Here is a 15,585-nt window from a genome sequence, read left to right as displayed (position 1 = left end):
TTTTGACCCCCTAGATGTGATCTTCATCTGAATGTAGATATCCATGTACAAACAGTACAAAGGAGTGCTCAAAAGAGATTTGCAGCTGACACAACGTTACTTAAACAACGCTACCCCTCTGAAACGTTATTTAACTTCACATCCAGATTTGTGGGAATGCCTCAAGCCCCCACCTCTGTGACTATTTGTTTGCATTAGAGTCAGTTTGCTGTCTGTGTTTATTCCCCTTTTGCATTTGCATGCCATGAGTCTAGCAAACTAGTTAACTGGCAGAGTGTTCATGGAAAATGCAAGTTTTATATGAATACATATATATGAATGCAGAAAATATCTTCAGAAAGTGAATTTTGAACTCCTTAAATTGCACTGTTTTCAAAAAGTCACATTCCACCAATCAGGGAGCTGAAACAATACTGATTAAAATGGTCTGAATTTAGAATGCTCACAATGAATGGCTTTTGAATGATCTACAGACCAAGAATTATTGGCTGATATTACTCAGCAAATAAAATTGCACAACAAATATATTGCAGAAAATTGTAAACTGCACATGGACAAATACATGGGGAAAAAAGGCAAAATTTGACAGAGAAATTATTCACTATGAACTATGTGTGTTTGTCTGTGGCCACAACACAAAACATTACGCTGCAGGACTTTAATCCTGTATCAAAAAGGAGGCAGCCCCTAAGCGAGCGGCCCCTGCAGGGAAATAAGCCATGTGAAAGAGTTGTTTGGAAATGGTGGAAGGGCCTCCTCCTGGAAAAGGGCCAGTTCTTCCCTGAACATAAAATATAAAAGAAACCAGGCCTTGCAGATGCCACTATCTGCCAGCCTGTAATTAATAAATTATTGAGACAATCCTGAAACAAGTAGATGAATAAGGGGATGAAAGATCCTATAGGAAGACAGACATCCCCACTGTTTGGGGAGGATCTAAACTATCGTGTCCAAAAATTGTTTTAATCTCCTGCCATCAGATAGTGCTGAGCACTTCAGAGGTGGAACAGGCAGTTGTGATTGAAGACAATTAGGGGCAGGGACTCATTGTGTCCTTTTTCATCTCCTCTTCCTTTGCAGTTCAGGAGACAGATACGTTTCATCTTGCTGCTAGGGGACAGTCAGGAAGGAGTAGTTCGAACTCCTTCCTGCTGCTCCTTGGAGGAACAAAGGAGACACTTCTGAATCCAGTCTTCTCTGGAGACCTACCACCACCCACCCGTCACCCTCTGTAAACATGGGCTGTCTTGAAAGGAGACAGTGCCTGGGATCTGGGGACTGCTTTTGATTGGGAGAGACCCATGGGGGACAGAGTGGATCACTCACTCAGCTCAGAAGACCAGCAGGCACGCTCTGAACTGTCAAAACTCTTGTAGCACCAATGGTTTTCAGCAAAATGCATGAATAAAAATTAAATAAACTGAACAGGAAAATCAAAGCTAAAGTATCTAAGAGTCTTTTTATCGGAGTTCCATCAAAAGCTCCCTCAGTAATTCTGATTATTTTTATTATTTAAGAAATGCTGCTTTTTTTTTCCAGGGGAAAAGAGAGCCTGGTAAAAATAAGATCATAGGATCAAAGCAGTTAGAGATGGAAAGGTTTATTAGATCAGCAAGTCCACCCCCTGCAAGGAGAGATCATTTGAGGCCTCAAATATAGATTCAGAGCTTTCTGAGTCTTTAACTGAAGAGGTGAGAGTGTTGAATATTTAACAAAGACAGCTTTTCTTCCCACTGCTTCTCGGGTATTTTAATTGTATGTGAGTTAATATAAACAAATGAAACATAGTTTTAAACAGTCTGAAAAAATTGCTTCCTTCAACAGATAATCACATTTCACTTGCATGGTATTTCTGATATAATAATCCTACCAGTTCTCCAGTCATCTATAGAGTTTTCTAAGGAAACCAGGGTACTGAAGGCCTGAATTTCTAATTTTTTTTTAAAAAGTAGAAAACAGCTGTTTTGATTTTGAAAGAAAAGAAGCTTCCATAGAGAAGCAAAAAGGGGGCACAAAACATACTTGTTTTTTTTCCTTTGCAGGGCAACTTTAACTGATTCTACACTTGATCTTGGCCAGTCCTAAATTCCACTAATTCCTAAGGAAGTAGCTACATTATTTTTTTTCTGTCTTAATTTACCAGTGGGAGAACTTCACAATATCTGGGGTACATATTTTATTGAGATAAGCACCCAAAAACTGGAATATAGATCCCAAAGCTTTATTTAAATAATCTTACTCTTTTGAGTCTGCCAGACTGGGTCTTAAAATGTCATATTCATATTCTCTCTTCCTTTCTCTCATGACCAGGACTTCCTGTTTCTTTAAGTTCAAGAAACATCACCGGCCTGATTCTGCATTGCCTGCACTCTTGTGTAGTAATTGACATGAATGCAAAGTGGGTGTAAAATGATATAAAAGGTTGCAGGGCAATGAAAATCAGGCTCTGTGATAACAGCTTTTTTTCTAAGTATGTTAGCATATCTGCTTCCAGATCCAGGTAGAGACTGGAATAGCAGAGAAGCAGAAAAAGAAAGAAAGTCCCTTTAAAATTAAAAGCTTCAGTCAAACTTTTTCCACGCTCCAGAAAGTTCAGTACAGATGAAAGATCAGGCTGGCTCTTATTGAATCTGACTGGTTTATTCAGCCCTACCTTTTGTGGAGTAAATCTGGTGAATTTTTGGAGGTGACTGGTGTGCTGGGGATGTTTACCAAGGCCTGGTCTGCACTACAGACTTAGGTTGATGCAAGGCAGCTTCCATCCACCTAACTATGGAAGTATCTATATTTAAATTTCACTCCTGCTGACATAAGGGATAGCTCAGTGGTTTGAGCATTGACCTGCTAAACCCAGGGTTGTGAGTTCAATCCTTGAGGGGGCCATTTAGGGATCTGGGGCAAAAATCTGTCTGGGGATTGGTCCTGCTTTGAGCAGGGGGTTGGACTAGATAATCTCCTGAGATCCCTTCCAACCCTGATATTCTATGAACTATGCTGACTTAATAACTCCACCTCCATGAGCGACCTAGAGTCAGGTTGATGTAATTAGGTCAATTCAGTGCAGAGCAGACACTACATTGCTAATATTGACTGTTACTGGCTTTCAGTCCCACACCGACAGTATGATCAACACAAGCATTCTTGGTGAGGATGTGCACTTCTGACAGAAGGAGCAAAGTGTAGACATGCACAAGCAATGTGATTACAGTGGTGGCTGTATGTTGACTTAATTTTGTAAATGTAGACATGGCTTAAGCATGAGCATAGCACAGGCGTGTGCAGGCCAGAGTTGCCTCTTCCCAGAGACAACCTGTACCTGCCAATAGTGGAGGTCGGGGGCAAAATGAGGGCAGCACCTTCAGCAGATTTTACTGAGCATGCTCAGTCCATGTGAGCATACTCAGTACAAACCAAGCAAGAACTCTGGGGCGGAGGTAAGGGGGGCACGTGCCACCTCTGCCTCTGCAATAGGATCCTGACTGGCAGTAAAACTCCTGCATTTTAGAACTGGATCTCTTCTGTGCAGACTGTCAGTTGTTTTCAATTTGAGGGCTTATGGTGCTGTAGCTGGGCACCCGGCTGATAGATGTGTGGGTGAGGACTGGGGAGGAGGGATGCTGGGATGGGGTCTAGTGCTGGCGGCACGGTAGGTCCTTTGGGGGGGGAGGGGTGTCTCCGCGCTCCTTGCAGACACAATGGTCTGGCATGGAAGCCAGGGCCGGCTCTAGGATTTTTGCCTCCCCAAGCAAAAATAATTTTGGCCACCCCCCTTTTTTTCGTGCCCCCTGCCCTGGCCCCGCCCCAACTCCACCCCTTCCGAACCTCTTCCCCAATCGCCAGCCCGGCCTCCTCCCCAGGGCCTGCCGCATTCCCCCACCCCCATTGCTTCCTGCGGGCCCCCCGCAACCTCCAGCCCTAGCTCACCTCTGCTCCATCTGCTCCCCTGGGTGCGCCGCCGCTCGGCTTCTCCCCCTTCTTCTCAGGCGAGGGAGGGCAGAGAAGTGGAGCAGCGGTGCATTCAGGGGAGCAGGCGGAGTGGCGGTGAGCTAGGGTGGGGGGGCGCAGGAAGTAACGGGGGGGGGTAGAGGAACCGCTCCCCGCTCCAGCTCACCTCCGCTCCACCACCACCGCCTCCCCTGAGCACCCGCCGCTCCGCTTCTCCTCCCTCCCAGCCTTGCTGCGCGAAACAGTTGTTTCGCGCGCAGCAAGCCTGGAAGGGAGGGGAGAGAAGCGGAGCGGCGGCGCGCTCGGGGGGGCAGGCGGAGGCGGAGCGGAGGCGAGCTGGGGTGGCAAGCTGGGGCGGCGGGGGCACTTTTTCCCCATGCCCCGGAGTCGGCGCCTATGATGGCCGGCGCCAGAATGTCGCCCCTAGAAATGTGCCGCCCCAAGCACCTGCTTGTTTTGCTGGTGCCTGGAGCCGGCTCTGATGAAAGCAGCGCTGGCAGCACAGCCCTTTGGGCCTTGTCTAGACTAGGAAAAATGTACGTTTTGCAATCAAATTAGTTCCACTGAGCTAGCGCCACTGGATAGAAAACTTCACTTAACACTCTGTTTAACACCGTTAGTTTGATTTTAGCAGGCCAGCCAAGAGGGGTTTAACTGTGTCTACATTGGGGATAAGTGAGGTTTTCAATCCAGTCAAACTACCAGTTAGCTGTTAGAATTCACTCGAATGGGAAAAAAAGCATCTTATCTCCTAGTTTACACAAGACGTTGGAATGGCAATTTCCCCACACCACAGCTATAGGTGGAGGAAGGAGGGGAAGACTGGCAAGCTGCAGGTAAGAGGGTTAGGGGCAAGCACAGAAGAGACAAGGAGAGGTTGCAACAGTAAGAGAGAGCAAGTTGCTAATTCCACCCCCTGTTCTCACTGGGTCCCTGTGACTGTGGCATTTAGCTTTTTTTTTATTTTAGTTTCTCAGTCCATGAGGGATGACCAGGTGGGGCTCCCTGCTGCACTGACATGCCAGTTGAGAAGTTCTGCTCTTGTACATATCCCCAAATTAACCTGTAGGAATGTGATGATTTGTAATTGCTTGGTGCACAAATCTGGGAACGCTTCTGGATTCACATTGGTACAAATCTGACTACTGTATAAAGTTAAAACCTGAGCTAGACACTTACAACGGCTGCCTGCCATCAGGTGGTGGCTTTTTAGGTATGGCTTACGGTAGCTCCTGCAGCTGCCAACCACTGCCCAGAGTCCCTCCCTGATTTCCATGACCATGTTCCCCTCTGCAGTGACTGGAGAATCTCAGGAATCCAAAGTGGTTGGAGGGTAGTGAGAGAAGGGGTGAATGGCACCAAGAGGGAATGGAGGGTGAAAGGTTGGTGGTCAGAAGTGAGTTCTGTCATAGGTGGGAGCAAGGAGGGGAGAAGGAAGATTTCTACACATAATTCATTTATGTGAAGAAGTCTTCTCTTCCCCACTCCCCCCAACATTATGGAGTCCTCTTCAATGCCCTGAGATTCCTCACCTTTCTTTACTAGAGATAGGAGATGGGGGTGGGGTCTCCAAAATCTGGATCTGTACTTGGTATCAGATCAATACTGATGGAATTTACCAGATCTGACAAATCCATCCAAATTAGATTTGTCACACACTTTTTTACATAATTCATAGTATCTACTGTCTGTTGGGGGGGGGGGGGGGGGAATCACTTTTCGGTGAAAAGTTTGATAATATTCCCAGAATTTGGGAACTCTTCTAAGGGGGTTTGCTCTTGTCTGTTGTGAAGATGGCTCAACTGATTTAAATGTCTTGTTTATAAGAAAGAAAGAAAGATTTGCCTCTGAACTCATAAGGTTTTAACTTGATAGAATTTCAAATGTCCAAGATTTTATTCTACCAACCAGACTTGCTCCAGAAAAATGTGATTTACTGTGAAATGAAGAATCTGAGAGAACCTTTAATAATGTGACGGCAGTTGGCCCAGACACCATGCTAATAAATTGTTTGTGTAACTGTTTTTGGATGATGAGGTTGACAAGCCAACATGAGGCTAAAAGAGGAAATCTGCCAAGTCAATGTGGTATGCCTCAGGCTCAGCCTGCCTCTAGTTGCTGCAGAAGGCAGCATGCAATGCACCAATTCCCAAAACACACTGCTTCAGTCACAGGGTGCAATCCACTGACCTGGTGGCAGCCAGAAAGCCAACTGGGCCCTTTGTATCCTCAGGCGATCCTGATGGCCATGTCTCATGAGGCATCTGCTCTTTGCACAACTTGCTCAGAATGCCTGTGCCTTGCAAAGAGCAGCAAATCCACTTCCTTCCAGAGCAGAAATTGAGACAGGGAGAAGGATAACATTTGAACTGCACTGCCAAAACCATAGGCTACTGCATTACAATAGGTAAATGGGTAAGGCAAGCCATCAGGACTCTGGGGTTCTTATCCCAACCCTGCCACTGACTTCCTGTGTGACCTCAGCCAAGTCACTTTATGAAAGAACAATAGATAATGCACACTTGGCTGATATACATCCTTCTTCCCCTCCCTGAACTGAGTCTACAACCACTGAAGCTTGTCACAGTGTGACTATAGCATGGAAATGGAGGGCTGTAAATTTGCTTAGTTCAGTGAACAGAAATCTGTCTGGAATTGTTCTTTTTGTTTATTATGTATATTGTGCTGCAATATGCTAGGCATTGTACAAACACAGAGGAAGACAGTCCTGCCCTGAAGAACTTACATTCTAAGTAGACAGGACTGGCAAACAATAAACTTACACAAGCAAAATGTTCAAGATGAGGTTAGGAACACTTCTTGTAAACTGCTTTTCTTTCCTGTTGTACCCCCTCCCCTCTGCCTCTCTCCAGATGACTCCACCAACATGCCCTGCCCCATGGTTGTTTCTTCCAATTGCCTACCTCACAGCATAGCTACAGATTTAAAATAAAAAATGCTCCATCCCCCCACATCTTCATGTAGAGAAGTTGGAGCATTCTTCCTCTCCTATGGTCCCCAGAGGATGAGGTCAGAGTCCATCATGCATCAAAACAGTATCTTTTTATTTAAAGCCCCTTAACATGGAGATTGAATCTCCTTCTTAAGATCATGTGGCACCCATTCAAGTAATAATTCCAAAGTCCCAATCTGGATAAGGATCCCTGACCTGAAATACCTTAGTAAGGTCTGAAGACTTGCTTTTTAGGCCTTTTGCTCCACCTCACTTTGGCTTCCTCTGAAATGGCTCCTTCATCTTTCCATGCAGTTTTACCCCCATAGTTTGGTGTGTTTGGCTTTAGCCATTAAAATAATCTACCACTATAGCATCTTCTGGCCATCAAGAAGGGAGGAGCAATCTATATCAATTGCCCATGGAAAGACAAAACAAGAGACAGAACAAACAAACCATGTCAACAACCAACCAGTATTGCAGATTTTCCCCACTCAAGTCCATGAGAAGCTGCAATGCTGTATTTCTGCCACCACATGGGGCTGTGTGAGGCTACAAATGAGCAGAACTCACAGGTTCATAGACTTGACTGCAGGATGGCAGCTTCCTGCAAATACTACTGCCTTTTCCTTAGGTAGAAACCCAGAACACAGGAAGCATCCCCCTAAGGTAAGAGTGCAATGTCTCCCACAGCACCCCAGCAACAACGGAGATGCATCATGGATTCCTGCCATCTTTGCAGGTCAGAGTGGATAACACTGCTAGAGCAGCATTCAGGAGAATGCAAAGGCTGCAGACCCTGCCTAGGGGACATAAAGTTTGGGGATAGCAGGGAAGGCTTCCTGTCATCCTTCCTCCAACATTGTGCCTCCACTCTGAAACTAGCCACACTCTGATGTATAGCAAAGGACAGCTAACGCCTGCTTTCTGAGGCCACAGAACTTTTTGGAGTTGTTTGACCCACTTCTGCTTGAAACGCCAGCTGGCAAAAGCATTTTTCTTTCTTTTTATATTTTCTTTAAAACAACAACAACAACATGTAGCTGTGGAAGCAAATCAAAAGTTCTTCTTGATGCTCTGACAGGCTCACCACAGAACGTGTGGAATACACTCCATTTCTGTGCAAACTCTTTGTAGATTCCCATCTGTGACTCTATGAATATTTGATGCCAATGGCCAGTCTACATACCCACATTACTGATACTTTTGCCCAGGAGCTACAGCACAATTATCAGCTAGAAGAGTAAGTTAAAAAGAGCCCATTCATTAGCAACATCAAAGGGTCGGGGATATATATATATTTTTCCCAGCTAGCAGTTTTCTGAATTTACATTGTCAGACCCTTATTATCTTACATTCATGCCATTGTGGTAAAGCGACCATAAGAGCTTGCTTTTAGAAACACTGTGAGCTGCCTTTATGCTGACAGTCACATACACAGCTTATCTGAATGAAGTGAAACACACCGTTAATCAGGAGTAAATAGCCAAGGCAGTATATAATAAAAATAATAGAAGGACCTCCAGATAATACAATAAATAATATTTTGCCCTTGTATCACATATTTCAATAGAGGATCTCAAAGTGCTTTACAAACACTAATTAAGCCTCACACAGTCCCACTGGGAAATTAGTTCAGTATTGCTACTATGGCTGGGCAAATAGTGCAATCTCCTGCAAATGTTCACAAACCAGCAAAGTTTGAGCAAATTTGGAGGAATATTTATGAAAAGGAAATTTGTAATCATGAATATTTGTGCCAGAATTGGTTTCAGTCTGAAAAGAGAAAGTAAACCATGTGACCTATGTCCGATCAAAACAGCTCAAACATCAAGAATCAAATACTCTCATTGAACCTCTTTCTAGAAGGATGATTCTTTGCAAATACTAAGCAACAAATAATTCTGAGTGATGCACACACATTCCAGAAAATTGGGATCTCTTTTTAGACAATGAGTGAATAGAAAAATGATTCTCTCATTCTAATTTCCTTTCCCATTCCACAGATGAAAAAAATGAAGCAGAGAGAGTTGAGGATAGTTTTCCAAAGTCATACCATCAGTCAGTGGCACAGCTGGGAACAGAACCCAGACGTTTTGCTAGGACAGCATGAAAGACTTAGAAGCCAATGCCCACTCAAAATCAAGGTGAGTTTCTGTGTCTTTTCACCAATAGCAACCCTGGTTTGGGAAAAAATCCAGACTAGGCTGCCAGCCACCGCCATTCTCACAGGCACCTCCACCTCTGTCCCCTTCCGCCCCTAGTTCCATTTTATCTTGGGCACCATCATTCTGTGACTAGTTAACCCTCTCAGGTTTCAACTGGGAGTTCAAGGGTGCCAGCTAGCCGCTCTCCACTCCAGCAGGATTTTCAAGGGTGGAGCTGTTTGGGACACTGCCTATAATTCATACAAGGTCTTCAGGGAATGGAAGGACAATGAGATGACCCACCTAATAGCCAAAGAGAAAAATACTTTTACTCCAAATCCCCAGCAATTGGCCCAACTGAGCCAGTGATATAGATATCCCATATTCCCTACCAACCACAAAGGGAATTTCTTGAATACCTAGCCCTACCATACACACCTATGGTGTGCCTGCTACCACTTCAGCAGAGTGGGAAGGAGACAGCAGGTGCAACAGTTACTTTGTTCCAGTGCCATACTATAATGAAGGCATAGATTGCCCCCCTTAAGAATGGCTTGGAGAAGCAGTAACTCAGACCATATGATCCTTTCTTCCCCAACAAAGAAGCAGCCATCTAGCACCCCCTGAAGACTCAGCATATGGTAAAAATGGTTATTGGGCCCCAGGAGGATGGCACAGAATAGGAGAGGCTCATCCCAAAGACAAAGTGTGCTGGAGTAGAAAAGAGAAAACACTGGGGAAGGGGGCTTTCATGGAGGACTGCTCAAGAGCACCTGCAGGGTTTCGTCCAGCATTACCTTGCAGGGTTTGTACAGCGCTAGTCCTGTTCCCTGCTTTACCACCAGATCTCACTCAGTAAGGCTGTTGTTCCATTGAAAGAGTCTGGTGACATAAGAGCCTCTGCCCCAGGATGGAATGTTGCATCTTTGTTATTAAATGTTTTCCTTTGAGAAGTTGCCAGTTTAATCCATAGTTGAGTAAAGTCCATTAATTGTTGCCTACCATGGCAATACCAACACCCAGCTACCAACAAAACCAACGATAATACTGTACGTCAATCAGAACCAGACTTTGCATATGATTGAGCCAATGATGATCTCATCTGGATCTGAGTGTAGATTTCAAAGCAACTCAAAGTTCAGAGCTGTTTGGATGAGCTGGATTTGGGATCAGGCACCTCTTTAGTATACTGATTTTTGTTCTATGGGAATTTTAAGAGGGTATGTATCATAAGAACATGATAACACCTGACCTGGGGCATGTTTGTCAGTCAATACACACATATCTTGTACTTTCATATTTGTAATTAGTTTTCTAGCATCTGTGGTTGTCCAGAAAACCATCTGAACCTGATGTGATGCCGTGCTGTCTGCCTGGGGGTATGGTAATAATGTAGGGACAGGCTGGAAAATATCTTTAATGGAAGGTCTTAATATTAATGGGCATCATGACGTGCACCTCACATGGGAATTGTGAGGCTTAATTAATTGAAAAGCTCTTTGGGAACTACAGATGAAGGGTGCCACATAAGTGAACCTATTTTTAAGAACATATTTATTATTCCTAACATGCATATAATAAATAAATAAAATTAACCATAACCAGGAATCTGTGAAGTTTTGCTGCATCTGAATGGAGTGAAACTTGATAGCTTTTCACACAGCTGTTCAAGGGGATCTCCTAGTGACTGAAAGGAGAATTACAAAGAAGAGTTTGTATGGAACCTTGCTCATCCCTGTAACAAGACATCTTTGACTTCTGTAATCTGCATGAAAAAGAAAATCAAATAGGCCAGAATTGAAGGAGTCTAGTCTCAGAGCTCTTCCTTCCCCAAGGAATCTGCCCCCTCCATCACATTCTTTCTTTAGAGCATCTCCCAATGGTGGTCGCCATTGCAGATTGTTTCTGATTGCAAAGAAAGCAAACAGGAAGTGTGGTGCAGTATGGAAAGGAAAATACAAACTTTTCCCCTACCAAAACTCAGATGGTAAACAGGAAATGGGTCTGCATTAATCCTCACATCCCAGAATTTTGGGGTAGTTTGAATGTAGGCTCTTTGGAACAGGGACCACCTGATTGTTCAGTGTTGTACAGCACCTAGCATGATGGGATCCTTGACTGGGGCTCCCAGTTGTTATGGTGATACAAACAATAAGCCCCATCTTTGCAGCTCAGATCAGCTCTAATTAAACATTTGTTTTACATGTTAAATGTATTGAAAGCTTTGAAAAACCTAATCTAAAAATCTCCTTGAAGGCTATTCTGAAAATCTTTGGGAAATAGTAATGGGGTTTTGGACTCTCTGTTCCCAAAACTGCAGGAAGCTAGTTGCCTGGAGAAGAAGGAGCAATGGGGTGGTGGAATTTTGATCTGAGGGAAGATGGGAGAAAAATGTATCTTATAAACCAGCTTTTGCAGCAAAATATAGTAGAAAATTGGAAGAGAGTTTGGTTCCATGTCAATCATCTCATACTCCAATTATGGGATCTCTAGTCATTTATAGAGCCATGAGTTGGATCCTTTTAGCACAGTCACTTGGTGTGTATTCAAACTTGAGCTCATGCCCAATGCAAATACAGGATGGATGTTGTGACGTTTCACTCCATATTCTTTATGAAAATATGCTTATGATATGAATATGACATAACTGAGATATACTTTATGCAAGATGGCTCGTGAGATATCATTGGAAAGGTTATGATTTACTGAATGTGATTACCCAATTGGTATGACTGTATCATTTCTGTATCTGAAATTAGGAATATTAACTATGTATCTGTATTTCAAATGTGTCACTTTGGGTGTCACCCCAAACCTTCAGGTGCAACAATGGAAAAGCCAGACCGGGCTAATTGGCCAGTAGCAGAGACAGTGGACTGTGAAAGGGCTTAGGGCTTGTCTACACTGGCACTTTACAGCACTGCAACTTTCTCGCTCAGGGATGTGAAAAAACACCCCCTTGAGAGCAGCAAGTTTCAGCGCTGTAACGTGCCAGTGTAGACAGTGCACCAGCGCAGGGAGCCGAGCTTCCAGCGCTGGTAGCTATGCCCCTCGTGGAGTTTTTTTTAGAGCGCGCTCTCCCAGGCCTACACAAGCCACGTTAAAGCGCTGCCGCGGCAGTGCTTTAACGTTGCCAGTGTAGACTAGCCCTTAGTCTTCCTGTGGATGCTGGAGACAGGCCTACGAGCAATGGCTGCCACAGCCATGCAGAGACATGGATCCGAGTCACCTGGTACTGGATACTCCTCCTCCCCTTTTGGAATGCCAGTGGTTTTCTACTGGAAGACAAAGGGTTCCCGCCTTACATAAGAGCTATATAAGGCAGGGGAGTGACATCATCATCATGGTTCTCCTCTGCCTCCCCACCTTAAGAGACACTGAAAAAGATCTGGAAGCAAGAACTGAATGGGGGTGGAAGAAGGATTGAGCCCAAGCTGCAAGGACGTCCAGCTAATGAGTAATAATAACTGAGGTTTCAAGCTGGAGGCCAGTGCATCTGCCTTTCAAGACTTTCTGTAATCTGCCTGTAACAATATCTAGGGTGAGAAATTACTATTTGTAACCAATTTCTTTAGTGAAACAAGCTTAGTTTTATTTGTTTAGTAATCTACTTTGTTCTGTTTGTTCTGTACCCCTTTAACCACTTAAAATCTGCCTTTTATAGTTAATAAAATGTGTTTGGTTTCTTATTAAACCCAGTTTCTGTAATTTCTAACTGGGGGGAGGCAAGAAGTTGTGCATACCTTCCTCCACCTTGAAGGAGGAGGCGGATTTCATAATATACCTTTGGGTCTGCACTCCAAGGGAGGTGGACACCTGAGTGCTGGGGGAAGTCCCTTAAGCTGAGCCTTCCCAGAACTGATCTCTTGTTTCGTTCTGCAGCAAGACAGGTAAAAAGGGTCCCAGGCTGACATAATAGGCGGGCTCAGTGGTATCTCAGCACATCAGATGGCATCCTAAGGGGTCCAACCCATCACAGGGTGGTTGTGGGTGGTATTTGCAATAGCATATAATTTTTCATTTCCCATAGGCAACATTTCTTATGTCAGCTGTCAGGGTTATTTTGTTCTTAGCAAGCCCTATTATTAACTAGCTAGTTCTAGCTAGCATTTTACTAATCTGACTGTGTGTAGCTGAAGGCAATACATCCAGTTCATGTATAAATTTCAAATTATTAGCTACACTCTTAGGGGAAAGGGTTGGGGATGTAACTGGAAAAGGCGAGGCACGGGTAACTACAGTTCTCTTCTGCCTGTGACTGGGATGTGCACATTAAAGATCCCATAGCACTTGCAGGGAGATAATCCCACTATTTTGGCAAACATTTCCTTTCTCAGCAATAGGTTCTAATACCCAAAGCTGTAAACAGGGTATTACTTATGTGCATAACATATGCTGGTTTTCCCCACACACTTATACTACCAGAAAACTATAGGAAGAGTTTTGAGATGCCTCAGCTAACCCAATGGTGCACAGATAATTAAGGTCTAAACCAAACATAGGGGATACACATTCTTCTGAAGTAAGGGCCTTAATTAATAAAGACTGTTTGTTTAAAAGAAGAAGTGGTACTTTCTCATTCACTTGGATAGATAATCCTGCATTTCAATATATTTATAATTTTTACTTGCTAGCTATACTTAGTGAATTGAGATGAGAATTTAGACCTATAGGGGCAATTTTTTTAAACGTGGATAGCATGGGTCATGGATCATGGATATCAAAACTGGTTTTGGACACAAAAATAAGTTGCAGTTACTCCACTTGTATGTACAGTTACCCACCTGTCATACAGTGTAATTTTACAGGAACAATGTTTAGCCTTAGTTTGAAATTTACTGTGCAGATACTCTTCTAACATACACTGTGCTGGACGGTCTCCTATATATTCCGTCTCTTTCACACACACACAAAATTGATTTATGTAGTTTGTATTTATTGTTGCTGGGCAGGTGGAGTTATTTTATCTTGATTTTATTTTTCAAGCACTCCAAACTGTACTTGCCAAAAGGCAGCTGGCCCCAAAGAGTGTGCAAATGAAATTAAACGTGACATGGTCAGTGGCATTGGAACAATTCTTATAGTGGGGTGCTGAAAGCTATTGAACAAAAATGTAAACCCTGTATATGATGGAAACCACTTCAAGCCAGGGGGTGCTGCTGCACCCCCAATACCGCTAGTTCCTGGACATGGCAATGTAGGAAGGGGAGAATGGAAGTGCCAATAAGGTTATGATCCCAAGCATATGTGGGGTTTTAAAGGTGGGATGGGAGCTGCTACTTATCCTCCCCCTCGCTTCTCAGGGGCATTGCAGCAGAAGCACTATGCCTCAACTACAGGAAATCTAGTCATAAGAAATCAACTAAAGATATCCCTGTCCTTCTGCCATCCTCAAAAAGGGAGGTGGTTGCCATAGGAGCTGGGGACACTCACTCAGTATATGGGAGCTTTGCTTAGCTCAGCAGAGCCAGCTTCTCCCAGTCAGGGCCCCCCCCAGCAGAATGACCCCTGCTGCCAAGTGTTGGCATCTAGAGCAGGCCGTGGGGCAGCTGCCAGCCTGTCAATGGTTTTCTTCATAGGCCAGCCTCAGCACCTTGAACTCCCCGGGCAGCCAGCCCGACTCTAGGAGAGCAGGGTGCTGCCCTCCTTGCTGGGGCACCGGGAGGCAATCACCCCCTGCAGCAGGTGCAGCCACCCAGCCCGCCTCCGTCTCCGCCACCTGCCCTGCGTGCCCCTGCCAGTAACTCACGCATTTAGCCTGTAAATCAGACAATAATGCTAATTATTAACCACTCGCTGATTGGCTGGCAATGTCCTAACTCTGTTCCCTGATTCGCTAGAATATCTTAACTTTGTTTCCTGCTTCGTTGGCACGCTCGCTACTGCCAGAAGGTCTCCGATTGGTTAGAGTTGGAGCCTATCCCCTTTTATGATTGGTTGCATGCTACGTCATTTTGTTTTTTGATTGGCCGGCACATAGCTCATTCTGATCTTTGATTGGTTACTATCCTATTCGCCCTATCTTTGAATTGGTTGTATTTTTCTTTCCGTTTTTCTGACTGGCTGGCATCTTATGTGAGGTCAGTTCCGGTCTCCCCGCGGGTCACGGGTCACGTGACATGGGTCGCCTGGGCCACTAAGGGGAGCGGGACGGCTTCTCGCAGCCAATCACAGCTTGCCTTACTTCCCTCGTTCAAAGTCGGCGGGCGCGATGGCCAATGCTGGTTAGGTCCCGCCCATGCGTCTAGTGAGCGACGGTCCTGGTAGCCAATGACGTGGGGCGCGGCCTGGCGGCGGAGGTGGCGGCTTCGGCGGGGCTGGTGAGGCGGCGATGGCGGACCGAGGAGGCGGTGGCGGCGCTGGGGCTGGCGGCGGCGAGGGAGACGCGGGGGCGGCGGCGGAGCGGTACAATAATGAGATCAGGTAGTGCAGCCCGGCGGGGCTTCAGGGACAGGGAAGAGCGGGGTTTCACACGCCCCGCGCTGCGGCCTGGCCGTCGGGCCTCCCCCACCGACCCCTGCGGCTGCAGGCTCCTCCCCC

The 15,585-nt window shown here is 45.1% G+C and overlaps 1 protein-coding gene across 1 annotated transcript in view; it reads left to right on the top strand.

The window, feature by feature from the left end:
• Positions 1-15,441: 15,441 nt before the first annotated feature.
• The window catches only part of TCERG1 (transcription elongation regulator 1), a 50,102-nt gene continuing 49,958 nt past the window's right edge, over positions 15,442-15,585 (top strand). The window contains exon 1 of the mRNA XM_065410147.1: positions 15,442-15,468. The gene's annotated coding sequence lies outside the window, so the exon portion shown is untranslated. The remainder of the gene's footprint in view (positions 15,469-15,585) is intronic.

The sequence above is a fragment of the Emys orbicularis genome, chromosome 8 (assembly GCF_028017835.1).
Source record: "Emys orbicularis isolate rEmyOrb1 chromosome 8, rEmyOrb1.hap1, whole genome shotgun sequence".
Lineage (NCBI taxonomy): Eukaryota > Metazoa > Chordata > Testudines > Emydidae > Emys > Emys orbicularis.
Note: the sequence above shows the minus strand (reverse complement) of the source record. Positions and strands in the feature narration are given on the sequence as shown.